Source organism: Alligator mississippiensis, chromosome 16, assembly GCF_030867095.1.
Source record: "Alligator mississippiensis isolate rAllMis1 chromosome 16, rAllMis1, whole genome shotgun sequence".
NCBI classification, from domain to species: domain Eukaryota; kingdom Metazoa; phylum Chordata; order Crocodylia; family Alligatoridae; genus Alligator; species Alligator mississippiensis.
The window spans coordinates 34,115,540-34,142,263 of record NC_081839.1 but is presented as its reverse complement, the minus strand read 5'-3'; the positions used below and the strand labels follow the sequence as shown (position 1 = coordinate 34,142,263).

Here is a 26,724-nt window from a genome sequence, read left to right as displayed (position 1 = left end):
TTCTTCTCCGGCCCCCTTATCAGGTTAGCAATTTCAGATCTGCATTAAGTGTTCAGAAATCAATTTTCAGCTTATTTTGTGCTACAAAATTTGCCATGCCTGAATCCGTGGTAACTAATTGAACAAGAGCAATTGATGTTTTAGCAGTAATTAAAGATGGTAATTATTACCAAATCTCCCCATGGCCCCATGTGTTTGCTTTGGACCTGTCAAAACTACAAGCAGGAGGAATCAATCTTAATAAAGTTGGTACTTCAAAGCTTCTTCCCGGTAATGGTTTCCCACAAGGTCGGTGATGGAGTGACAGGGGAAGAGGGGGAAGAATGATGAAACCTTGTTGAGTGCAGGGACATTAATGGAGGTTTCGTCATATAAAAGAAATAATCTTTATCCAAAATGAAAACTTCTCAGTGCTTTTTAATATGAGGATATCTGCAGGGGAGCTTGGAAAATGACAAGGACAAACAACCTGGGGGCTCTGTTGACTTCCAGGGGAACTCCAGGGGGGGATCTTATGAAAGAGCACATAACTAAACAGTCATTACGTTAAGTACCCCTGCCCACGATCCTTGGATTATGCCTGAACCTTTGCTCCTGCTGCAGAGAAACCCCATATGAACCACCGCAATGACTGCCCCCGCCTCCCGGCGCACAAGCATGTTGATAATTAACATATGAAACAGATTCTCATTTAGAGAGCGGTAGAAACCAGCATGCTCTTGGCCCTGTCAACCATTGCCTAGAGCAGACGTGGGCAACCAGCGGCATGCATGCTACAAGTGGCACGGGCAGCTTCTCTGTGTGGTACACGGTAGATTAGGAAGGGAGCAGAAAGCAGAGAGCAGCAGATCGGGCTGGGGAAGGGGATCGGCGTGGTGCTCAGTGGGGCGTGGGACTTAATTTCCAGCATGTTTGCCAAAAAGGTAGGTCCCCACTGGCTTAGAGTTGGTGTCCACTGCCAGGCCGCCCTCTGCCCATCCATGGTGCAAGGATGGAAAATTCACCACCTCTCTGGATGACCCATCTCAGTGTTTCACCACTCTCCTGGTGAGAGAGTTTTTCCTAATATCCAATGTAAACCTCCCTTGCTGCAGCTTGAGCCCATTGCTCCTTGTCCTGTCATCTGCCCCCACTGAGACCAGCCCAGCTCCATCCTCTTTGCAACCCACCTGCAGGGAGGTGAAGGATGCTGTCAAGTGCCCGTCTCCTTCCCCATGCTCCATCAGCGGCCCCGTGGCACGCTTGCCGGACTGGATGCTCTGCCTTCATGCCTAGCACACGGATATCTGGCTATGTGAGCTCTTGAACTCTGCCAGATCGGGGCCTGTGTTATAACTGCCCTCCAGCCCCGGCCTCGTGCTTTCCGAAGGTGCTGGCTGTCCAAGGCATTTCGCCGCCTGGCTGTACCTCCAGCAGATTTCCAGCTTTCCTGGGTTTAATCTGATGCTACCAAGTCAGGAAGAGCTGTGCAAGTCCCTGGCGTGGGTCAGGTGGTGGCTGCTGGATTGAAATAGCCACCAGCATGAACAAGGGGCCAAACCCAGTCACCTTCAGCAAAGCCAAACACTCCTCGGTCCTAGCAAGCCCTTGCAATGGGCTGCTTCCCTGCCGCCAGTCTTCATGCAGTACGGGGAGGATTATCGCCCAGACGAGGCGAGGCAGTCTCGCGGGCTCCAAGAGAAGAGGCCAAGCTGCTTTAATAACATTTGATATGGAGTAATAGGATGAAATGGAGCACAGGGACATGGAGACTGAATATGATCGGGGGGGAGGGAGGGAGCCCATGGTGGTGAGATCTGTCAAGCTCTGGAAGCATCTCCCAAGGGGCGCGGGGAGCCCGATCACTGGAGACATTTGAAGCTAGGCTGGGGGAAGGCACAGATAATGTGCCGCAGGGAGCAATCTGGAGCTGGCAGGCAGATAGACCGGATCATTTAGCAGGCCATTTCTGATGCCAGGCTAAGCGAAGTGGCTATCTTATCTGTGTTAATTATAGCACCGTGGTTTTGGAGGTGCCCTATACCTAGTGCTGCCTAGGCACAGAGACACGGCCCCCGGCCCTGGAGAGCCTGCACGCTAAAGCAAAAAGAGAGCAAGCGTATCTGTGTCCTTGCTTGCCCTGCCTCTGTCCGCATGGCGGGGGACTCGCCGGCCTCCACAATAACCCATGTTTTAAAGCCTTCTTTGCCCTTTGGTGCTGAGCATTTGGCCCATCGTCGCTCCAGCCGCAGCCTGAGTTACTAATGGCAAGACAGTTTGCAGAACGGTTCCAAGCAGCGCTTGCCAGTAGCTCCCAGGATGAGCAGACGAGCTGGTGGCTTGGGGATGGGAGGCTGGCGGCTGGGTGGGAAGGCAGCTCACTGACCAGAGGGTTGGAAATGCAGCCCGGGGCATTAGCTCTTCCCTCCTGGAGCACCAGCTTCAGTCACAACTGACACCAGGGCCTCAGCCTCACCTTGCCCCTCTCTTGCTTCCCTTGATTGTGTCAGGCCATTTAAGTGCAGACTGGTTGGAAACTGGGAGCAAGAGGCTCATAATGCTCTGTCTACTTCCCTCCTCTGGGAGCTGGACATTGTGAGCACCAAGCCAGGGACAGGGGCTGTAGGTGTCCGGGGTGACATGGACTGCGGTGCAGGTGGGCAGGTCGGTGCGAGCGCGGGGCTGGGACCGGGTGCTATCAGGCCCCTGGTCTGCAGTAGCGGGAGCTGGCGGGTCAGGAATGAACTGTGGTTGTGGCACTGCCCAACTTTGTGGCAGGCAACGAGGTTTGCGACTGATAGACGATGCTGACATGAGAGAGGCTGGCTCGATCTGGCTGGCACATTTGCTGTGGAGTCAGTAAGGGGCCTGTAGCTATTTCTTGGCATCTCAGCCTTGAGAACCAGCCTCCGACTCGGCCGGGTGGAGCGATGCAGCTGGGGAGGGGGTTAGAGGCCTGCAAAGCCTCTTCCCAGCTGGTGCGAGAGGCTGGAGGCTCCAGTTCCCCATGGGTCTGGAGCATGTGCATAAAAACACCATCCTGCACCCAGCCCAGAGACCAGGTGAGCTGCAGAACAGCACCTGCTGCTTGCACTGGCCAGAGGGACCGCAGCCCGAAGTGGAGGGGTTGGGAACAGCTGTGGCTGTCAGCGATTGCCCTCGGGCTGTGGGGTGGGTGAGTGTCACCTGGACCTGCTTGCAGGGGTGGAAAGAGACCCCGGGCTTTGCTCTGCTCCCCGTTTCACCAGTCTCCAGCCCCTTCCCTCCCCATATCAGTCCACTGCCTGCGGTGGAGTCACTCCTGCCCTGCATTCATTTATGGAAGAGCAGGATCAGGCCCGCTGACTCCATCTCTTGGTCCCCATGGAAACTGGGGATGCGATGCAGCAGAACAGAAGTACTTGTAGCTTGAACTGTGCGAGTGAGTCCTAATCCCCGTCCCCTCACACACAAGCTATTCAGAAAGGGTGGGGGCCCAAAATCCACCCGGCCTTACGAGGGCAAGACCTTTTTCTTCAGGGAAAGATGGAAATGTAATCAGACCAGTTTGCATAGCACGCATAGAAAATCAGCTTTAATGTAGGCAAAAGGAAATGCAAAACAGCCACTGGCGATGGCTATTGTGTTGCGCATTTGATGGGTATTGTGTTGTACCCCTCTTTGGGGAGGGCACCCCGGGGGGGAGGGGATCCCTGGGGTGGCACAGAGCACCCCGGCCCCCATGCACCCACCGCCTGCCTCGCCTGGGAACAACTCCCCTCACTCGCGGCCTGGGGGCTTCTTAATTATAGCTCTGAGCAGGCACTTTGCCTTTATTGCTTTCATTTATTATAAAAAGCCCAGCGTCTGTTTTCTGAAGCAGCTATCTGGTCAAATCGTGGGTGATAAGCAGCACTGGTCTGTCTTCTCGAGACAGCTCAAATTCATCACGTTTATTTATTTATTTATTTATTTATTTATCGCAAGGCTTTTCTGGGCTCTGTGTGTGTGTGTGTGTGTGTGTGTGCGCGCACACATAGATGTGCATATGCACAAGCACACCTGCAGCCACGCACACAGGTTTTGGAGTACCATTTTGGAAAGGCTGCTGTTTTGCGTTCCAAAAACGAGTTGTCTTGAAATCGGAGCCAGGCAGCAGGGAGCTCCATGAGATGGGGTTGTGAGGGCCAGGGCGATAATTTTGTGCCAATGGCACCTTCGCTGCTGAGCCCCTCGAGCAGTGGGCGCAGCGCTGAGCTCGTCAGCGGCGGCTGTTTTAATGTCCGGATGGGGTGAATGAATGGGGCTGTGTGAAATGCAGTTACCGTGTGTTTTGGGACGGATGGGGATGCACGGGGCCGTGGGCCTGGGCATGCACAGTCCGGTTATGCGGCGAGGTGCAGGCATTAGCTTTGCACCTTGGAGTTATTGTATGGCACGAGTTTGTGTGGCTTGCTCTGCTCCCTAGTGGGTGCTTGTCCGCACTGCACAGCCAGATGCACGAGTGCACGGCTGCCGATCGCTGCTGCGGCCCCGAGAGCTGAACCAGCAGAGGGGCTGGGGCCAGGCCCGAGGTGGCTTGGCAGAGCTGTACGAAGGCGGCGGGGCGCCAGCATGAGAGGGTGCTGGTGAAGTGCGTGGAGGCAGGTCTGACCCAGTCCGTAAGCCAGGCCTGAGTGGTGGGGAAAGACATGCCGGTCCAGCACACGTCTTTGGCTGTCTGGAGCAGCAAGGATCCTTCTGTTTTCAGCCACATCTTCCTAGCAAAAGAAGTAAAAGGGGGGGGGAGAAGCCCCATTGCAGCCCTGACACCACGTGGTCCTGCAGCGAGACTCTGGATGATGCATGGGAGCATCCTCAGCTGTGCTTTTCCACCCTGCTCTGAGTCTGCTGATAGCCTCGGGTGGGCACTGCCTGGCTGGGAGGCAACGTGGCTGCAGCGTAGCAATCCCCTGCTGTGTGATTTCATCCCTTCAAAGATGCTCCTGTTGCTTTGCACGCCCACTGAAGCCCACTCCTCCCCGGGGGCCTGCTTTGGTTTTGCTGGACATGCAGCTCATGGTCGCTAGGTGGGCAGGAGGGCGCGTGTCCCAGCCAGCTGAGCTCAGCTGCTTCTCCAGCCAGGGACAGCTTACCCGAGAGAGCAGAGAGCACCGGGCTTGCACTGTGACCGTTGTGTCTTTCTCACTTAACATCACAACTAAGGGCAGGGAGCCCGAGGACGGCATGTCAACTGGCTTCTCTTCCCTGGGTGCCGTTAGCCACCCACGCCCAGCCCGTCTTGCCTTCAGAGCCGTGTCTTGGAGCCGGGGTCCTGGGCGACTGCGAGTCCTGCAACGGGAGGTCAGGGGAGGGTGTCTGGGACTGGAGCACGGTGACACACAAGGGCTGGTCTCTTCTCCTTGCCCTTGGAGCATGGGCACCCAGCGACGCCAGCCCCATGCAGCTGGCTCCACGCTCTGCGAGGCCATTGCTCTGTTGAATGCCCGGAGAAGGCCCTTGGAGGCCCCTCTTCTCCCAAGGCCCTTGCCTGGCTGCAGGGTGAGCAGACCCTGGGGTGCACGCATCTGTCCCTAGCATCCTCTCCCCTCCCCACTCCTAAAGGACCAAATGAGGGGGACGTGGCTCAGGAGCATCTGAGGCTCCACGAGGCCTCTTCCCTTCCTTTAAAAATGAACAGCGTGCCCCAAGTGTGGAAGAAACCTGGATGCTGTCGCCTCTGCCAGTCTGGAGGCAGGAGCCCGAGTTGTTTGGGGGGAGAGACAAAATTCAGCAGAAATACAAAGCCAAGCCCCGACTGATAATTGGACACCTCTAATTCCACCATTCATCTCCCCTCAACACAATGGAATTAAGAGAGTTTAGATTGCGAAGTGCAATGATCATCAATTAAGCCCTGCCGCACTACGCGCTCGCCTCCTTTGAGTCCTATTTTATTATTATTATTTTTCTCCGATGGCGGCGGGCGAGGGAACGAATGCTGCTCCCACCTGACGTGGCTGCGCAGGGGCTGGGGGGCCAGACCCGGAGACAGCAATTACCACGCGGCGGCAGAGGGAGAGGAGGTTTTCCCTCTCCTTAGCATTGGTGGCAGGCAGCGGAATCCATCATTCTGAGTGTAATCAGTTAATGCTGATAAACTGCCAGCAATAACTGACAATTGGACTGGGGTTTTCAGGCACCGAGTTCATTCATTTTGAGAGCACCATAACTAACCTATTAAAACAAAATCAGGCCCAGCCCGGGCTGCCTCCTGCAAGTGGCTGCTTATCTGCGCGGCGTGGGGGATGATCCGTGCAGCAGCTGTTGATGCCAGAGGTTCAGCCGCGGCGGAGAAAGCTGCATTCGTTCTCCCAACACTTGGGGCTTTTTTGCTTCTTCCTACTCGCCGTCTCAGGGCCGGGCTGAGCTTGCAGGCAGAGTCCCAAGCAGGCTGGGGGGAAGCTCCCCTTGCATGGTATGCTGGAGAGGGGGCTGGGGCTCTGCCTTTAATGCGGCTTATACTAAATCACTGAGACCCAGTCCCAAAAGTGACTTTTAGTTTTGTGCATCAGCTTTCTGCTGCCCAGTGAGGACACAGGTCATGGGTGGGCAGCTCCCTGTCATGGCATATGGACTGGTCTCTTCCTATACAGTCCATCTCGAAGGTGCCCTCCTGCATGGCACAGGACCCGGGACTTCTTGGAGACAACTTCTGCCAGAACCAGAGCAGGCCTTCCCGAGGAGCGAGATTTAAATCTCTCTTGCACTAGAGAGGCCGTGTTAGCGAGCTGTTCCTGTGGCTAATTACCTTCTCTAGTGAGATGCACACCTTTTGTCTGCTCTGAATCTGCCTGCCTGCAGCTGCCAGCCGTTGCCTCTCGTTAGGCCGTGGACTGCCAGACTGAAGAGCCCTCTATTATCAGATGCCTGTTCTCCATGCAGATACTTAAGGACTGTGATCAAGTCACCTCTTAACCTTCTCTTTGTTAAGCTAAAAAGATTGATCTCCTTGAGCCCTTCGCGGTGAGGCATGAACTGTGCATTTCAATCCCACAGCTGCTTTGAAAGTCTCAGCCAAGACGTCTAAAACCAGGCACCTAAAAACTACGGGGCACTTGGGAAAATTGGGGCCTTCACGTCTTTGTGCCGCTGTCTCCTTTCTCTTAGTTTTGCACCGTGCTTTGAGAGCACAGGGAGCCGTGGGAACGGAGCCGCTCGGAAAGGTTTTGTTCGGGGTTTTCTTTTTGGAATGGAAAATGTTGGGTTTGTTTGTTTCTTTTAAACCAAAGGGATTTGCAGGACAAATGCTTGTTCACCTTTGAGCGCATGTCCCCAAATGCAGCTCGGGAGCAGGGCTGGGCCTCGTGACTGGTGCTTGCAGCACGTGCTCGGGGTGCACCTGCGCCGTTCGCTGTCCGGGGTCACGGCTGCAGGGGCAGGAGGGACGGAGGGTCTCTGGCCTCTTCTCTTTGCTCTTGGCTTGAGGCGGCATGGCAGTGTCTGGAGGTATCTTGCCTTGCCTTGTCCTTGCAGGTAGTTGTTCACGTGGTGCCTTGCTTGTATTTTTTGTTGGGGGAGAATGGGGAAATTCTTCCCTTGTGCCATTATCCTCTCTCCTGCCCTTTTAGCACCTCTCTTTGCTACGAGCAGGCAGGCCGTTGCGCCTAAATCCTAAAGCTTTGAAAGCTGTGGGGTTTGTCCATTCCCCTTTCCTTTGCCAATGCCTGAAGCAGGATCCAAAGTGGCACTTGTCCCCCCACACCGAATGATGGTGACCCCAAATGCCACTGGTTTCCCCATCGAACCAAAGTTTCCCGTCCTGAGGCTGTACACTGCTTGTGGGAGATTTTATAGCCCGTGCTGTCACGTAGGCCACGGGTTTAGAGACCATCTCGCTCGCTCATGTCCTGCTCCAACCTCCGCCAGCTTGATGATGTCCCGCTGCATCTGCCAGGCTCACACGTGGGGCAGCCAGGGCCTGTTTAGAAACAAAAAGTGAAAATCTGCAAAAAGAGGAGGACCACTCCCTACAGAGAGCTGCACGCATGGTGTCCCCGGACAGCAAGGAGAGCGGCCGGCGTGTGACAAGTGATAGTCACGTTGCTTAAGGCATGACCAGGAGGCACCCAGATCCTGTGCGGATGAGGGAGAAGCCGAAGCCTGAGCAGGCTAGGGAAGAAAAGACCAGTGCCAATTAGCCCTGGGCTGAGAGCGGACGAGCACCGGGTGAACGGCACGTCGGGGGATGTGTGTCAATTTATTTACCTGCCTGGCCCCGGTGTGACTTTATATCCCCAATAATTAGCCTGGGCTGGGGGTCACTTGGCTGTGCAGCCTCTGGACCCCCTCCACACAGCCCACGGCACCCTCTTCTTGCAGCTGAGTGATGGGAGCAAAGCCAATTCACTGCGATGCGCCTACAAGGAGTGAACAGATGTGCATTTATGTCAGTGCTAAGGAGCCCTCCATACAAGGCACCCCCATGGCCCGGAGGGCAGCAGGGTTTGGACGTGGCAGCATCGCATCCACGGGGACTTGGAAGAGCCCATCGCTCGTGAAGATAAAATCGCCGATCTGGCAAGGAGCAAATCGCACTTCCCTCTTCTGGAGAGTGACGCTCGTGTTCATTTGCAGCTGCTCCGTACAATAATATTTCCAGTGAGCAGGGCAAGGAGGGAACCTCTCTCCCTCGCCTTCCCCCAGCTGCCCCCGTCGTAATTAGTTGTCAAAAATGTGTCGCTGGAAGGGGGCGCGCTCGGGCCCTGATGAGATGATACAGCAAAGATTCCATTTCATCTTGAATTTGACATTAAACTTTAATAGTCTCAAGGACAAGAAGCCAAGAGATATCAGATGTAATGAGATAAAGCAAAGTTTCTCTGACAGCAAATTTGATCACAAATGGGCTCTGAGATTGCTTCTTTGATATAAATGAAACATAATTCATCTTCCAGTGCCTTGAATGGGCTTCGAGGCCATGTATAATAACAGTGTCGCCATTGCCTTGCGCTGACAAGTGCCTGCATGGCAAGAGGAGAAAGGGCTCCTGGAGACCCCTGCTCACTCTCTGTGGCCCTGGAAGGGGAAATCAAAGGGAGGCCACGCGCTGCCAAGGAGCTCAATGAGCAGTCTGGGAAATGAAAGCTGGTGATGGAGACGGGTGAGAATCGGTCTGCTCCCGCGGTGCTTGCAAGGCCTCGGTGCTCTGGAGGGAGCAGGACATCGCTCTCCCCGTCTCAGGGGAGCCCGCGCGGGCAGGCTGTGGATGGAAGTGCTCTGGGGCTCCGCGTCCCACCACCGTGGCATGAATAATTCCCAGTCATCCCCCACACTTCCGGCCCCCTCTCATCTCCACGTGCTCCCGCGGGCCACGGGTGAATTGAGCCCTAACGCCGCCACCGGGAATTAAGGGAGGCGCAGCTAGCACCTTGTTTCCGAGAGGAATCGAAGGCATGGAGCTGCTCTGTTAGTCCGAGTGCAGGGCTGGGATGTGAGACGTGGATTTTCTTGGTGACTTTGGACCAAGTCAAGCTGCCAATTGAGGCTAATAGCCCTTTCCTGGCCGGTTGGCAGCCCTGCTGGGAGGCTTGAATCGGGCTTTTCTCATTGTCAGAGCCATTGTGCTCCTCTCAGGGCTTGGATTCGACTTTTTATCTTGTCTCGTTTCCCGCCTGCTCGCCGAGACGCTCGCGGAAAGGCGCTGGCTTGGTTCGCACGTGTGCAAATGTGAGCTCACGTGGAACTGTGCTCTGGGACTTCACAGGAAGACGTCTTTCCATCTCCTTGAGGGCTGGCAAACTCGCACTCATCCAATCAGCCAGTAGAAGCGATGCCACGTGATTTGGAGAACCAATTGCTCAACCCAAATAAGACGGCACAAACAAATGTGCAGTTGGAGCAATGCGTTTGCAGCAACCCAGAGGCTAAACCCAGTTCATGCAGACGGTTCATTGAACAGCTTTGAATAAGGAACCAATTTGCTATAATCCGTCTGATTGCAGCGAGCTGAGCAGAACAAAGGGCTAAATTAATCGGATAAATCATTTGTGACAAAGAGTCAGCTCAGCTCCAGTTGTGAGGATTAATGAGTTAATGTTTGAAGAGTCTGAAAAGAGCTGAAACTTTGCCAAGTGTTACCAATTAGTCATCTGAAAAGTAGCACTCGCAAAGACCATTTGTGCACTTGCCCTCTGTTTTGCAAAGCCACCGCACAGGCTCTTTGGCTCCATGTACTTCGGCAGGACTTAAGCACGTGCTGAACGTGCAAAACACAGTTACAGGTGCGAGACGGCAGCGGGTTCTGCCTTGTGCTTCATCAGACATGAATCCTGCCCTAAGGCACCACGTTGCTGCTGCTGACGGCACGTGGGACGGGGCAGAAAAGCCTGGCCCGCAGGTCCAGACGAGGGGTGCAATGTGGCAGAGATGGGTCAGAGCAAATCTCACCCCGACTCGGGCACTCTGCCCTGTACATGCTGGAGGGGCTTTGAGAGGCAGTCTGCTGTGTAGCAGGTAGGCAGGCAGGAGGTAGGTAGACATGCACCTTGTAGACTGACTAAGGTATTTAGAGTGCAAGGAGGGGCATGCTCAGCAGCTGAAGTCCTGCTGCTGCTGGGTGGTGGTTGATGCCCAGGTGAGGACTCCTCTAGCATGTGCCAGCCACAGGGCTCTAGCCTCTGATCCGGCGGACTCGAGGGTCTCCTGCTGTGCCCGCCGTGGTGGCATTGCCACCGAGAAAGCACGGCAGGAACCCTTTGGGCCTCTCCAGGTGCAAAAGCAGAGATGTGCTGTGGGTCAGAGGGGTCAGGGTCCAACCCCAGGGCTCCCGTGCCCCAGCCTGTCCCAGCTCCTGGACCATGCTCTGCACAGCTGAGCCAGACCCTGCCAAGTCTAACCTGCTCTAGGCCGTGCAAGATGCTGTTATCAAGTGCAGAGTGGCTGGACCCGATGATCTGTAAGGTCCCTTCCAGCCCCTAAAAACTAACTATGAACCCCCAGTGCCCCTGGCTGGTGTGGGGGAAAGGGCTTTCTACCCCTTACAGCACTGGTCTCCGCTGCAGCTTGCCCTTCAGCCCCTCCACCTCCCTGCCCGGAGGCCCCGCAGCCTCCCTACCCGGTCCCGCTCTCCTGCGGGGAGGACCCAGGCCTGACAGTGCTGACACTGTAATTATAATGGATTCATTTTGCACCATTTCCCAATCTTGTTATTATCTTTGTCATCAGAATTAATTTAGTGCCGGGTTTTTTTTGTTTGTTTGTTTTTCTCCCATCCCCTCTCTCTTCCCCCGTTTCATTACAAGTGTCTTGGAAAGGATTTGACAGGATGTGAACGGCAAATGCGTTCTGCGCGATGCAATGATGTTCCATAATAGCGTGACCTTTTCACAAGGCTGCCTGAGCACCGTCACGGAAGAGCCTGGCGTGCCTGGTGCCACGCGGCCAGCTCTGGGCTGGGCCGTGTCCTCTCTGACTCCATTGCCTGGAGATGCTCCTGCAGGTGCAGATCTCAATCCTGCTGGTGCTGTGTGGGGCAATGGCAAGCATGGAGGGTGCAAGATGCAGTGAATGCAAGAGAAAAGTGCCTGTTCTTAGCAATACGGGGTTGCTCTTTAGAGCAAAGAGAAAGGGAGGCTCTGCCCGGAGGATCTTGCAATCTGGGCAGGGAGGAGTGCATTGGAAAGGGCCAGTGATTGCAGGGGGGGGTGGGAGAGGAAGGTGGCAGATGGCATGGCTGCATGTCCCGGGCTGCAGGTGGTGTAGGGTGAACAATAAAGGGCTCATTGAAATGAGGGGGCAGGATTATTCCTTCCCATTAGAGTCAATGCAGGCGCCAGGCCACCAGCCATCCTAGAGAGGACACTGGTGTGAAAGAGCAGAGAGCCAGCCCCTGGTACGTGCCACCCAGGGAGGTGATGTCCCCACCCCAGCCAGATGTGCCAGAGCAGGGCAGTGGCTCTCACGCCCTTAGCTAGGGCATTTTGTACATGGGCCCTTGGATGCAAACTGCTTGTACATGCAGCTGGCCCCTCCTGCCCTATTTATTTGTTATCCTGTCTCACTCCAGACCCGGCTCTCTCTTTTGCTGGCTGCAGCCTGACTTCCCAGGTACGTCTGTGCCCATGCTGCCGGACTTTCCTTTGGGCAGGGCTCAGTGTAATGGGGGCTGCAGCCTGGTCATAGCCTTTAGGGGCTGCGGCATGAAGGAAACATGGATGCGAATGAAAAATCTCCAGCCTATGGGGATGGGCGTGCTGGCTGTTGGCACTAGCACCTGCAGGGCTCCTTGTTGCAGGGGTCATCTCTATATGCCACAGCGGGTATAATCGGTCACTGAAATGCATGTCTCCCAGCCCGGAGAGGGGCTCACACCTACCTCTGGGGGAAGGTGCTATCCATCTCTGCGTGTGGGGGAGAAGGCATGGTGGAGGGAGCATACAATTGGCTTAGCTCTCTTAATTGGTAAGACAGGCATGATTTATTTGTTAATTAGCAAAGAGAGATGCATGTGATAATGCTTTGGGCTTGATGTACACTTTAAATTGACGCTTCTCCGGAGCAGGGCCGAGGAGGAGGCAGTGGGTGGTGGGAAGTTTGTATATATTCTGGTTGTGGGAGCAAGGGGAGTGGGGGATTTTCAGGGTGCTCAGCTCTGTGGGGATGACCAGCTATCCCCAAGGAGGAGTGGTGCTGGCAAGGCCAGCAACACCAGGTCAGGCTGGTTTGAACTCTGACCTCAGGATATGGCCCCGGCGTGGAAATAATTCTGGGGTTTCCCTCCCCACCAGTCCCTGCAACAACCATGGGAGCAGCAGGCCCTCAGGGGTGTCTACACGAGGAAAATAAATGAATAAGTGGCTGAGCTGTGGTGGCCTAATTAATCTGGCTCAGCTGTGTAACACTCCCCAGGTGGATGCTCTTATCCCACTGCACAAGTGGTTTCTTTCCAGTTTAGCTTTTGTCCCTTTGCAAGTGGCACATTCAGGTAACACTTATCACACTCTATTGTGCACTGTCTTTACATGGGTTAGGCTGGACCAGTGTGGAGAAGCTCTAGGATCTCCTCTTTGAGACCGCACCAGCGAGCCAGCTAACCTGCTACCACCCGGGAGGAGGGTGAGAGCCCCCAGGCTGCCCCAGACACATGAACCCCGGGGGACAGGCAACTCCCCTGTGCCCCAGCCCGAATCAGCGAACCCCTCCCCGATTGCTGCCTGCTGGGGCCAGGGTAAAGATGAACATGCCAGACGGGCAGAGGGAGCGAAGGTGGCAGATAGGAGACGGCTGCATTTGGACTGTCACTGGGTACAAGGCTCTGAACTTTTTGGGGTAGGGGCCATCATGCTCTGTGTTTGTACAGCACCTGGCACACCAGGCTCCTGATCCGTGGTATCAATAGGTTCAAATTAAGGAGAGCGGCTCAGGAGTGGAGAATGGCCGCGGTGGGATCATCCTCCTTCCCCCTTGGCCCGTGCTCGTTAGAGAAGTCGGGTCTCCCGGCTGGTTGGCAGTGCGACGCGCATTCGTTTGGCTGATGAACAATTTATTGTCTTTGTGCGCCAGCGGAGGAGCTGGGGTGGGGAGCAAGGTACAGAGGAGAACTTTCCACTGCAATTGCAGATGCATTAATCGTCTGTTGGGAAATGAACAGGAGGTTTTTACATGATAAAGAAGCCTGAAAATTAAGGATGGCAGCCGCTTCATTTTCTGCCTGGGTGTTTTTCTTTTTTTTAATTTTTATTATCATTAAATTGCTTCTTGTGACCTGTAATATTTTTGAACAGTCACAATGACAACTCTTGGAGGATTACGCCACACGCGTGCACAGAGGCACACATGGAAGCACCTGTTAATATAGTCGTAAGGGCACGACTGAGCCTCCCCGGTGCAAAGATTACGAACCGGGCTCCAACTTGTCATCTTTGTCGTAATGAATCCAGCGGACAGCGTGCACTGGAGTATCATGAAATACCCGTATATCTATAGGGAGAGCGATGGATGAATGAATGGAGGAAGGAAGCAGCTCTGGCTCCTCACTGGCTGAAAGCAGGCACGCAGTGAGCCAGGATTTTACTACCTCAAAGGTCACCAGCGCCAAGATGTGGAACTGAATTAATCAATCAGATCTGTATTCAGTTATCTACTTAGCACGTGGCCCATCAGCTGTCCGAAGGACCCTAGCTATTGATATTGCTGATGTTGTTTCATCGTTAATGTGCTTATTAATCACGTGCTGCTGCCTTATTCCGCGGGGGAGACCAGGAACCCCTTGTGCTCAGTGTGATGCAGGTAATTAGGAGGCTGTGGCCACTGTGTCTAAAGGCTCAGGTCCAGCAGGCCCCTCATCCCCACACCATGCGCTGTTTATCCGATTTATTTAAGAAAGTTGTTTGCATTCAGCTTATGGCAGGTTGGAGGCCTAAGAGGAAAAGTGAGAGAGGAAAGGTGTAGGAGGCGGGTGCTGTGGGAAAGCCTCCAGCTCTCCCTGCACCTCTACTTCAGCGTGGCTCACCCCAGTGGATGGCGTGGATGGTGGGTATCCCCGAGAGCAGACTCATAGGAACATTTGTTTTGCAAGGTGCTGCACTTCCAGACGCTCTTGGTAGAGGATCCCGGAGCATGGGCAATGACACACATTGCAGAGAGTTTCAAGGTTCGCTTCTACTTTCACGTTCTTCCAACACCAACCTGCTCTGTCTGTGCTCCCCACACACGTGCCCCGTGTCCCAAGCCCTCCGTGCTCGCCCAGCGGTGACGAGTGCTGCATCCCATCCTGCGGCCTCGATCCTGGCTGTGCTGTGGTGAAGCCCCATTCCCACTGCTCCCCATCCCACCCGCACAGCCCAGCCCTAAGGGTCACCATTAATTGAGGGAGCTCTGCACCAGCTGAAGGCTCTGCATCCCCCCCATCCCTGTCCTGAACCATCCTGACCCTATAACCCTCCCTGGAAGGGCTGAGCCAGCCACCTGCCTACTCACATGGGTGTAAATCAGGAGGAGCTGTACTGAAATCAATGGTGCTATACTGGGAAAACTGGTTTCGGAGAGAGGCGGCAGCAGCACAATGTGGGTGATGTGTTGTTCGGATAATTCTGCCTCTTCGCTGTAGAAAACAGCCCCGTTTTTGCAATGCTTGAGGTGAGAGATTTCCGCCCCCCCTCCCCGTGGTGGTGCTTAGTGCCTGCTGTTGACGGGTCTCTTCCTGCCTGAAACTCCTGGTGAATATGAAAAGTCGAATTGATTCACTCTAATAAATGAAGCAGTCGGATGTCTCATTTGTAGCTTGACATCCACGCCAGCACCTCAGCTGCTGCTTCTCACCCCTGCCTGGGAGATGCACTTATTAAGATGGCATTCTGCAAAGTTACTGCCATTTACCAGGAGCTGATCTATTTGCACTTGGCTTCTAGTGGGGAGGAAGTTGCTGGTGGGGGCAGAAGGAAAGGGGGGAGGCATTCTGGGAGAGCGGGAGGCTTTTTTCGATGTCAACTTTCTGCCAATAGCTCGTTGGCTTGTGCATTGTGTCCTTGTCAGCAGAGGAACGTCTTCTAATGCATGAGGTGGGTGGGCAGTGGACGTGCTGGAAGCTAAGCAGGATCTGGTTGCTCCGTGTGCTTTGGGCTTGAGTGATGGGAGCTTCTTGCACGCGATGCTGAAGGAAGAGTCCAGCAGGGCCTGCCTTGAGCGGGGAATCGCCCATTCCTGGTGGCTCCCTTGCAGCAGGACACAGGCCCCGTGAGCTCAGGGCAGCCAAATCCCAGCAGCCCCAGTGCAGACTGGAGGCATGGAGAGGAGCAGATGTGCCCTTCCGCCCGGTTGCACTGGCATGCGGCACAGCGAAGGCAGTGGGAGGCTGGAGAGGTTCCCAGGGAAGCGCTTAGCTCTGGTTTCGTGCTTTGTTAGCCATTTCCATGGTGCTCAGCACAGTGACATCCAGGCTCTTGGAGGGAGCAGCCTGGTGGGGGGCTGAGCCGGGTGACGGCAAGACCCTGGCACTGCAGAGGACCAGGAAAAGCAGTGGGGTTGGAGAGGGCAAAGCTGGCAGCCCCGAGTGCAGGGCATGGCCCACTGCCCTTCCCCACCAGGTGCTCTGAGATGGAAGCAGTTTTGCCCTCTCCCCTCCCCTCCCCTCTCTGCTGTGGTTCCTCTGCAGGTTTGAAAACAATCATGATAAATCAAACACCCTCCCTCGGTCTCTGCGCAGCTCAGAGAACCAGGGATAAGAGTTTATCCATCCTAAATAATAATGCACTGAAGTTGCCAGCTCCCTGCCGACTCAATTTGCATGATGGTAAAAATCAATGACCCAGGTGACTGTTTGATGTCAACAGAAGAGAGTCCAAAGGACTTGGTGCTGGGCTGTCCAGGGACATCCAGGATGCTAGAAGCTATTAACAGCGCAGAAGTTGTCGTGGGCTAACTGCGTCCTGGATTTCACACCAGTCCAACAAAGGGGTTAGTTGCTGCGAGTGCAGAGCTTGGGCTGATTAAATCTTTGTTTAAGAGTGCCAGAGCTCCATTACCTGGATCAGGAGGGAATTAATTAAACAAGGAAGGTGGGAGGGAGGTGGCAGCGGATGTGGGCTGGGGCATTTCTGCAGAGACTCCGCTCAAGTGTGGAGTGAGATTGCAGCTGCAAATCTGATGTCTGGACACTGCAAAAGGACAGAGTTTATCTTCATCAGAGCCTGACTAGCTGTGTTACCGCCAGTGATGGAGGGACATGGAGAGAGCTGGATTTGCTTATTGCCATAGAGGCATCTCTGCCTCTTCCTGGGCCGCCGGGACTCGTTGGAGACCAGGGTTTCTCCCAAGGTTTCCAGCTCAGGCCGGGAACACCCAGGACTCAGTGCGTCCTCCCTTCTCACAGCACAAACCGCAATGGGCAAAGGCAGCATTTAACTTCACTCTTACGGGGGCAGCCCTGGGGAGCAAGGTACCCAGTTGGCTGAGCCCCTTTGGGCTTGGCTTAACGGTGAATAGTCAGTTCACTGCAAGGGGGAAGGGGTTTTCATGGGCTGTCTCTAGCAGGTTTTCATCTGTTGCGGTGGTCCACTGCCTTTGCTGGCCCATAGGCAGCCGCATGGGGCGAGGAGCTGGAAGAGCAGGTGGCATTGCAGGTCATGATGGAGGGTCCCTGGCAAAGCTAGGTGGGGACATCCAGAGATGCTCTGGGTCAGGAGTCCAAAGCCATGCAGGCAGAGCTGCATAGCCACACGCCTTTATGCAGCCGCCTCTTCTGAAGGCTGGGCTCAGCGTGCTCCCCCAGGATGAGGGCAGGCAGAATCAGGCCGACAGCACGCCTCTCCTGCGGTGCGTGCCTTTGCATTGGGCATGCACGCCTGAGCTGCCAAGTGCTTCTCCAGCTGGGCGAGGTTTGAACTGGCACCTTGTTCAATTACCGAGGGAAAAGGGGAGCTGATGGGGAAATCAGTGGCATTTCTTTCCGACATCAATAAAACAAATTTCTCTCCGGGATCCCTATTTGCTATTTGGATATCAGACGGGCTGTAATCTGTTTCCATTTTCATTATGTGTGTCCCCGTCAGAAGCTGGAGGCTCAGTGGCAGACACCCCGCTGCTTCCATTTGGCTGTACGAGGCAATAGATTAGATTCCTATTTGGTTCATGGAAGATCCCCAGTGATATCAATTAGATATGTCAGAGGGACCTGGGGGAATATTTCTTCCTTTATTTATTTATTGGAGTTGAACACGTCACAGGCTATCACAGACACGGGATGTCTCTTTCTCTCTCTCTCTCTCACTTCCTTTTTATGGCTTGTAATAAATCACAGGAAAGGTTATTTCCATGAGGAGAGAGATTGTTATTGGGTCTGTACCCAGCTGTGCAGGATTAAGTGTTCATGTTTTAAAGCTCTGGACACATGCTTGCTCGGCCTGTCTCTGGTCAGCGTTTCTGCATTTATTTAAAGTGGAGATGTCTCCTGTTGGTAATTTGATTGTAATGAACTCGTTCTGCCGAGGGCTGCGAGAACATGGCCAGATGGAGTCGTGTCCCGCTCACCATCACCTTGGCCCGTGCCCCGGCCCGTGCCCAGACCCCTCTTCTCCTTGAGACCTTGACAATTTGGGGGGATTCTGCCCTGTCCGCCCCCAGCTGCTACATACCCAAATTGCACCAGGACAGTTCTGGTCAGAAGGATTTCAGTGCAACTACTGGGTCCAGGAGCTCGGTCCTCAGCAGAGTGTCGGACCCGCTAACGATGCATGTTTTATGTTCTTCCTCTCATCTGAAGCATGGTGTGGTCGTTAAATAAGGAGCCCACAGCGCTGGTGGTGGGTGGTTAAATATTTCCCCATTTTTACGCGGCTACACATTTTGCAAGGTTCCCTCTTTCAGGGAAACCTCCCCCAAACTTGCCACAACATGGTGTTTTCTGGGCAGGGCAGTGAGGCAGACAAGGTGACTTGCCCAAGGCCACTCAAAAGCACAGTAGCACACCCAGGATTTCTGCCATGCATAACCACATCTTGTCCATAGGAGAAGGTCATCTGCTGCTTTGCAGAAAACTCAGCAGCCGCAGCCCCTCATCCAGTCCATCTAAACCGCATCGGGCTCCTGCCACGGGGTCTCTCCTGCTCCCATCGTGGTCAATTGTTAGCCTCCCATCCATTCCAATCAGGCTGTAAGAAGTGCTTTATGAACGTTAGCTAATGAATCCCTCCCGCGGGGACAGGGTTATTAATAGAGCCGGGATTTTTTTAAGACCCCATTAAAGGGATGTTGGTTTTTTTAATGTGTGCATGTGCATAGTTGTAGATGTGCATTTGGGGTCTTGCGGCAAGCTACACATTTTGCAAGGTTCCCTCTTTCAGGGAAAACTCCCCCAAACTTGCCACAACGTGGTGTTTTATGGGGAAAAATATAGTTTAACGAGAAAAAACAAGCCATTTTCCATGGGAAGGGAAAAGGTTTGCAGGTTTGTCTAATTATCCCCTTTTTGCCATGGGGGTGATGCTGAGAGCACAGACGACAAGGGTGGCAGGGACCTCAGGAGGTCACATCTAGTCCAGCCCCTGCTCCAAGCAGGACCAGCCCCAACTACGTCATCCCAGCCTAAAGCCTTGTCTACCTGGGTCTTAAATACCTCCAAGGATGGAGACCCCCACCACCTCTCCAGGTAACCTGTTCAGTGCTTTACTACCCCCAGGGCCAGAGCCAGGAGTACTGCGTGGCCCTTTGCTCCCAGTTCTGTGCTCAGGCCAGGCCAAGGGTATGCCCCTAAATGAATTCTCTCTTTGTCTCTTCTTGAGACTAAAAGTAGCCTCTTGAAATAGCTGCAACCTCTCTCTGAGGCAGAGATGGAGAGGGAATTTGGTTCATTAGGCCTATGTTTGCTGCAGTGAGTGTGAGGCACTAGCACAGAAACCCCTCACAACACCAGCCTCCTCTACCTCATTTGATTTCATATTTAACCTGCGAATAACTCAATGAATATCTAAATCAGCAGCGAGAGAGCCGCCCGGCTCGCAAACACCCATTATTAATGCACAAACACCCCCTGAATCGGCAGCTAACTCCAGCTCCGTCTCTGGGAGTGAGTCCCGTTTGAATGTTAATGCCTCTAAGATGAAACCTAGCTGATTAAATTTTAGACTTGCAAATGGGTTTGGTAAATAGACTTTAGGAAAGGCGGGACAGAGACTGCCTGCCTTGATAGCAGATACAGTAAATAGCAGCACTTTGTGATTAGGTGAGAGATTCACTCTGAGAAAGTGGGAGTCTCAAGGGGCTGTTTTCTGGTGAGAAACCTTTTAAGTAAATAAATTTATGGCAGTTTTTCTATTCCCCAAATAAAAAAGTCCTTGGCTGCTGCGCCAGGCATCACGGGCAGGCAGGGAGACGTCACGGGGAGGGCTGGGAGAGGAGCACAGCTCCGCGGGGCTTGTTGCTGTCGGCAGCAGGGCTGTGTGGGCACTTCCAGCACCTCTCGTGTCCAAGGCCGTGGCAGGAGTTGGGGGAAAGGCGGGTGCTAGGGCGGCAGGTGAGAGACCTTCCTTAGTGCTCGACGGGGCGGCAGGCCTGGTGGATACAGCACTAGCCAAGCCAGCGTGGGCAGCTCTGCCACAGACTCTGTGCATGACCTTGGGCAAGTCACTCCATCCCTCCGTGTCTTTGATGCTGGCGCCACTGTCCGCTTTCTCTCCCTAGACTCTCTGCAGCAGCAGCGGTGGTAGGAGCTGTGTGCAGCCTGCTAGGGTTTTGCATTCGGGGGGGACTCCCAGTATTACTGTAGTCCCAGTGACACTGGTCATGCACTCATGGTCCCGCTAGATGTTTAATTCTCCCCTTTTACAGAAGGAAAAACCGAGTCACAGAATGGGGATGGCACCACCCCGGGGTCCGCAGCAAAGCCAGCTCCACCTCCTCTGCCCCCTCCTGAGCCAGTAGCCCTGCCTCCTTCCTCGGGGAGGACCGCTTTCATTTCTGCTCAGAATTCAGATGTATTCTTCACAGTGCAAAGCAAACCGGTTTCTGAAATACCTTTAAAAATGCAGATGACAGGGCACCTCACGCCGACCTCTGTATATAATATATTGGGAGATTTTAATACCAGCGGTTGCATTAGTTCTTATCTGGAGCCATATAAAATATTAAGGAGAAAGAGAGGAAAGAATAAATGCTGGAGCCGGAGTCTAGATTTTGCACATATTAAACCATTTGTCTTTCGCTCCCCTGCTGAGCACAACCGTACGTGGCTGCCTTAGTCCCGCACCGCGAGAGAAACACAGCCCAGGAAAAGATGTCCAAGGACAGTGCGATGCTCAGCAGCGCGGTGCTGGCTGGGCACCTTCCCCCAGCGTGGTCAGGAAACGTGTGTGGCAGCAAAGGGCCTTGCTGGCCGTGACATGGGAAGCCGGGCTGGTGACACGGGTGCCGTGCTCCCTCATCAGTGCCAGCGCTGCGCTGCCCCGTGCAGGTGCTGTCGGGTCTGTCCGCAGGGCACAGGTTGCAGGGTAGCGCTGGACACCTGGGCCCTGGGAGTGAGCAAATGCAGGTGCTGAATGCAGCTGAGAGTCGTCAGATGCAGCTGAGGCTAATGAGGAGTCTTAAAAGGCACTGCTGGCTTGTGCCCAGGCTGCTTGGGAGCAAGGGGTGGGGGGAGTGCATCCCTCAAGGCTCCTCTGTGGGGGAGTCGCTGGAGAAGGCTCTGGCCCCTCACTCTCCTTGCGGGGAAAGCAGCACACCTGAAGCTGCCCAGGGCTCCCAGCGCGCAGGTGCTCCTAATCCTATCAAGCCCAGTAGCTGTTGCAGGGCCTGAGCGATTTCCCAAGCTGGCCCTGAGGCTTGGCTGCGGGAGTCTCCACTGCAACCTTGTTCTTCTGGCCAGAGGCAGGCGGCAGTATCAGTAGCAGTAGGTCCCAGGCAATGTCCGCGGCCTGCCCCTCTCCGAGCAGCGGATGCCAGGGCAGGGAGGCCCCTCTGCGTCCCTCCATCCTCTCCCTTTATGTGCAAGCCGGCGTTGGAGCGAGCCGGGAGGCAGAGTCTTCCAGCCTCAGTGCAGCTCTCAGGACACGCTGCAGCTGAGCAGGCCGCGGCAGGTCTCCTCGGGAGAGGTCTTTTCTGCTCCAGTTGCAGGCATCTGCACCCTTGGCCCTCTCCTGGCTTCCAGCCCGTGCCGGGAGCCACTAGAGGGTGCCACGGCCCGCCACATCCCATCGCCGCTGCACGCGGGGAGGCGAGAGCATCACCCCCACGCTGCGCCTTCCCCATGCAAGAGCTGACAGAGGTATCCTCAGGGCAGGAGCCAGAGCGCGCGACTGGAACCATTGGAAACTCCCGCATGTGGAGCCGAGTGGCTGCCGGGCTCCTGCCTTCAGTCCTTTTTCGACGATGAATTCTAATGCCAGAATTTTATTACCACGGCAGCAGCCTGGCGTTCTGCTGGGGGAGTTGGGATTAGTTAACATCAGTCAAGAATTATGCTTTCTATTTACCTGTCTGAGATTTCCATTACTTTTCTTGTTCTGTATATTGAAACATACATCATCTGTTCATTAAAGCATAATCTCCAAATTATACCGTCTCTGAGCAAACAAGGTTACACTGGCTGCTCGCATTAGAATGAATCAATATAGCACCGCGCCTGCTGCCGCTGCTCGGGAGAAGCTGAGGCCCGATCCTCGCACGTCCGGATCGGATCGGATCGGACCGGCCCAGCCCGCCTCCCTGCAGGACGGGTGATGGGGCCGGGGGCACTGGAGACTTCGGTGTCAGTGCGGCAGTGCAAGTGGAGATAACCAGCGAGGAGGCAAAGGCTGGGTCTGCGCTACCAGGATGGGAGCAGGGCCTGGTCGGTGGGTCCGTGAGCACTGCTGACGTGATAAATGCCCCACTCCCAGCTGGGGGTATTGAGGAACCGGGCAGTGACGGGGGTGGCTTGTCCGCCCCTAGCTGAGATCCTTGAATTCCTCGAGAAGGTCGAAACTCCGGCACGAGAGAGAGAGACGGTCTCTATAAATGGTTCAATGAGGGGGCCAGGTCAGCACACCAGCTCACGGGGAGATTTGGGGGCCACGTCTGTGCAGAAAGGCTGAGGAATTATTGGGGACCTCGAGACCCCCTGAAAACGCAAGGTGAGATTTTCCTCCTCCTCCTTCCCCAGCCCTGAGAGGCCACATGGAAAGAGGGTACAAATGTGGGGTCTAGCTCCTTGCGCAAGGTCTACCTCCTTGTGGGGAAGGAAGCTGTCTTCATGACAGCAGTAAGGGGGTCTGTGTTATAGTGGATGCAAAGTATCGCGCACTTTGAGTCTTTTAAGCATGTTTATTACGCTCCTACTACGCCGTCACTGGGGTTATGAGAGTGCCCCGTGGCATGTCAACACGAGTGATCAAAAGCCTGATCGAGTCCACAGAAGAGCTGCAGCTCACGGCCGCGGGGCCAAGCCAGGGCCACGTCTACAGCGTCGGCTGCACACTGGATTTGAGAGCATGCTTAACCCCGTGCGGGAACGGGCTAGACTGAAGCCGTGGCTTGCAGGACGTTGCCCCCACCTGCTTCCCCTCCCATGAAGAGACACAGATTGCACGTTTCCAAAGACATTAAAACCAGTCGACTTTTCGTTTTGAAAAAAGCGGCTGCGGGTTTCCCTCTGGCGGCTTGTCATGTTATCGGTCCTTCAGTTTTATAGCCTCGCACTACATCCCTTTGGATGGGGATTATTCCACACGCCGTACTTGTTATGTGTTCCATAAAACGCATTGCACTTATATTTAAAATCTGTGTGGCGGCAAGCGAGACGCAGCGTGCATAATAAGTTTTGCCGAGCTGTCCAGCTTTCAGTCGAGTTGGAACAGATTACAGGGCTCCATCTCTTTCGCACGGCGCATTGTTCTCCGGTAGGAGCGCCCTCGACGTTATCACGGAGAGGCAATGCTGCAGTAGCTGGCCGACGGTCCTCCTGGGTACAGTAGCTGCTTTTGATTTGACAGTATTCATGGGAAAGTATTTTAAATAATACATGAAGTTTCTGTGCAGTTCAAGGCTGGTGTTCTCGCTCAACAGCACTTGCGATGTGTTACCATCTGATAAACATGCTTGTTATATATTATGTATATCACATCCCGATGCCGGATTCATAGGAAGGTTTTTCTGGTCATCCAGCCGGGGCGTTTGCTGTGCATGTGGATTAGGTTACCTGAGCAGCTCCTCTGTAAACACCGGCGTGTAATCGCCCCTTCCAGCCTTTGCTTAAAGGAGATTGTAATCACTACATCTAATTCTAGAGACGGGGAAATCAATACAGAAGATGTTTAAGGGTGCCTTCTGTTTTCTGCGTGCTTTCCTTTCCGCTGGTGCAGCCGCCAGCTTCGGAGGAGTTTTGCTGGCAGGAGCAAGGGACGCATTCGGCCTTGTATTAGGAAAGTTCAACAGAATTAGCAATGAGTTGGGGAGAAAAGGTGGGTGTGGGGCACAGGGGAGGCTGACCGGCGTGGGGGAGCTGCTGCACATCTCTTTTCTCCAGTGTTTCGGTCATTTTCAGCAGTGGGTCTCAGTGCAGCAGCCCCACGTGCTGAGCTGCATCTCCATGTGTCAGGCTACTCGCCCCGCTGGAGCTCTTCCTGGAGAGCATCCGTCAACCCCAGCACCATCCCTGGGTGGGAAGGACTTCCTTGCCAGCTCACTCCCAAGCTAGGTCCCTCAACATTGTCCCAAGCAGGCCATGCGGAAATTAAAATGCCAGGCCCTCCTGATCTGTCCAGCCCCAGGTCCCTCTGCTCCCATCCAGCAGGCTTCATATGTCCGTCCAGAGGAGCCCATGCTGGGCAGGACCGGGGTGTCTGCGGTGCCTTGTGCCCAGCACTCAGGCTGCCCTTGCTGAGCTGCTACCTTGGGACAGGTAACGCGGGCACCCTGGCTTGGCGATGGGGTGCCCTGAGGGAGCAGGATTTGGGGTTGTTCAGAGGAAATAGGCAGCAATTAAAGCAATGCACGGGTCTGACTATTTTTGACGGTTATTTGTGTCCTGCTGCCAGCATCTGGCAAGGCACGTTGGCTTCCACGACAGAAGCTGCCTCGTGTTGAGAAGCCCGGGCTGAGGCCGGCTCCAACCCGAGTCCACCTTCCTGTCTGCTGTTAGCAGCTGCTCCGAGAAGCAGGAGACCTGCCTCACCGTGCACCTGGGACTGACCTTTCTTGCTGACCCTTACAGGGATCAGCCTCAGCCTGACGCATGACATTGGATTATCCGATGGCCGTGACCGCTGCACAAATGGGACCAGTGGGGCAACTGCTCCGTGCTCCCCGTGCAAGCAGCCACCGCTGCCTCCGACAGCTGCCGGCTGCTGCTCCCAGTGCAAGGCCGCTTCTCGCACCTGCCTCCTGCAGCAAAACCAGAGCACGGCCCCATCAGAGCAACTCCTGCCTGGGGCCAGGGGGAGGGAGGCCTGATTCAGGCCCAGGTGCGGGTCGCTCTGCTGACTGCCCCGTCAGTGCTCAGACGGAGGTGAGCAGCCAGGGGAGGACCGTGTAGGGTGGGCAGGTTGACTAGTATCAGGTAGCCCCATATCAAGTTGTGCAGCTGCAGGAGAAGCAAAGAGGAAGGGGCTAGAGGGCCACGAGAGTACTGGGGAATGCAGGAGGACAGCCTCTCCTTCTTCCCAAGGTGGAGGAGCAAACCCCCCTGACCTTGGGCATTTGGGTTCAACCTCCCTTTCATTCACCTGCGGGAGAGGGCTAGCATTTCTGGTGATACAAAACCTGTCCGCCAGCTTCCCCATCCTCCCCCAGAGAATACAGTGCAAGTCGTACGGGGTCTTGGCAGCCTCTGCCATGGTGCCGTCGTGGGAAATGCTTCTCCCGTGCGGCGGAGGAGGTTGGTAGTGCCACAAGGTGCCAGGAGCAATGTGCGCTTGTACAGCACGCAGCAAGCCTGTGCCCAGACCCCAATGCAGAGAGGCACCTTGCTCTGATGAGTGCTGCATCCCCACCATGCAAACCCCCTTATTCCCCGCTGTAGCTCCTCAGTGAATGGCGGTGTCTTCTCCTGTCTCCTATTAGGCGATCAGCGGGAGTTTGTCTAAGACAATCGCTAAGCACCTCCTGGATCAAAGGCCCCTGTCTCTCCAGAATGCCAAAGGATTTGCTGTTGAAAGTGCCTGTTCTTCCTTCCCTCTCCCCTGCTCTGAGTGACTGGTTGACAAAATAAATCTGTGGAAGAAGGAGGCAGTTCTGATCTGCTGTCATCTTCCCAAAGTGCTCCTGATGCTTTTGCTTTTCTCATTACCCGTGCGGTGTCAGCTTCTCACCTGCGAGCGTGCATCTCCACGTCTCTGCCCGGCTGCGCGCCAGCTGCAATGGCACTCGGCGTCCCAGCCACAGCTGCTCCTGACATCGGCATGGATCTGGAGCGGACGGGTGGGCATGCTTGGCCTGTTGCCCTTGCCTTCTGGTATGGATCCCTCCCTGGCCCGGCCTTGCAGTGCAGTTACGGCCCCCGGGCACCACAGCAGCATTTCCCTGTCCTGGTGCCCTTCGCCCAGAGAACACAATTTGTAGGAGTGGATTTCCAGTAAATAGTGGCCAGGCTCAGTGGGATCGGGGCTGCCGACGTAGCTCACATGAGATTGAAGGGCAGGGGGACCTGGCTTGAGCCGGGTCCTGTACAAGCTCCTCTATTCCAGCTTTCCAGCTACTGCTTCCCCGCAGTGCCCCTCCACCCTACGCTAGTCCTGGCTCCCCTGCATATCTCTGCCATGCCTTGCAGTCCAGCCAGCAGCCCATCCCATCCTGAGCATCCATCCCCTGCTCTCCCAGTGCAATGCAGTCATGGTCTTTACACCCTGCATCGCAGCACCCCAGTCCTGGGCTCTCCTTTGCACGAATGCACACGCGCCAACCCAGCAACCTTGGCCAAAGCAACCTAAAATGGCTCAATTTCAGTTTTCTGGTGCTTTGCTGCAATGGCTCCCAGTCACTCCGCTGAGGAGCTGCGAGCTGAGACCTTCCTATCAGGGAACAAGTCAGAGCTCTGGGAAGGGCGGTTGGGCTGATTCACCTCCAGCACGTCTTTGTGGAGAAGGAGCAATTAGCAGTCTGATAGCAAGATTAATAGCAGATGCTCATAATTAACTCACTATGCATGTAAGCAGCTATTGTCTCCGTTTTATCCTGGATAGATTGATATGCAAGAGTGAGTGACTCATCATATAGCAGGAACCTACTTTGCCTGCAGAGCACAGTCGCCAGGATAGAAATTGCAATTAGAGTTGCCGGTGTCCCTGCCAAATGATGCTAGAGGAGAATGAGTTTGGGTGAAGC

General features: G+C 54.7%; 1 long non-coding RNA gene across 1 annotated transcript; it reads left to right on the top strand.

Moving 5' to 3' along the window:
- Positions 1-322: 322 nt before the first annotated feature.
- Positions 323-25,669, top strand: LOC109281454 (uncharacterized). Its single transcript, XR_002088108.2, has 2 exons — positions 323-923; positions 25,465-25,669. It is a non-coding gene; the product is annotated as an uncharacterized LOC109281454 (long non-coding RNA).
- The last annotated feature ends 1,055 nt before the right edge of the window (positions 25,670-26,724 follow it).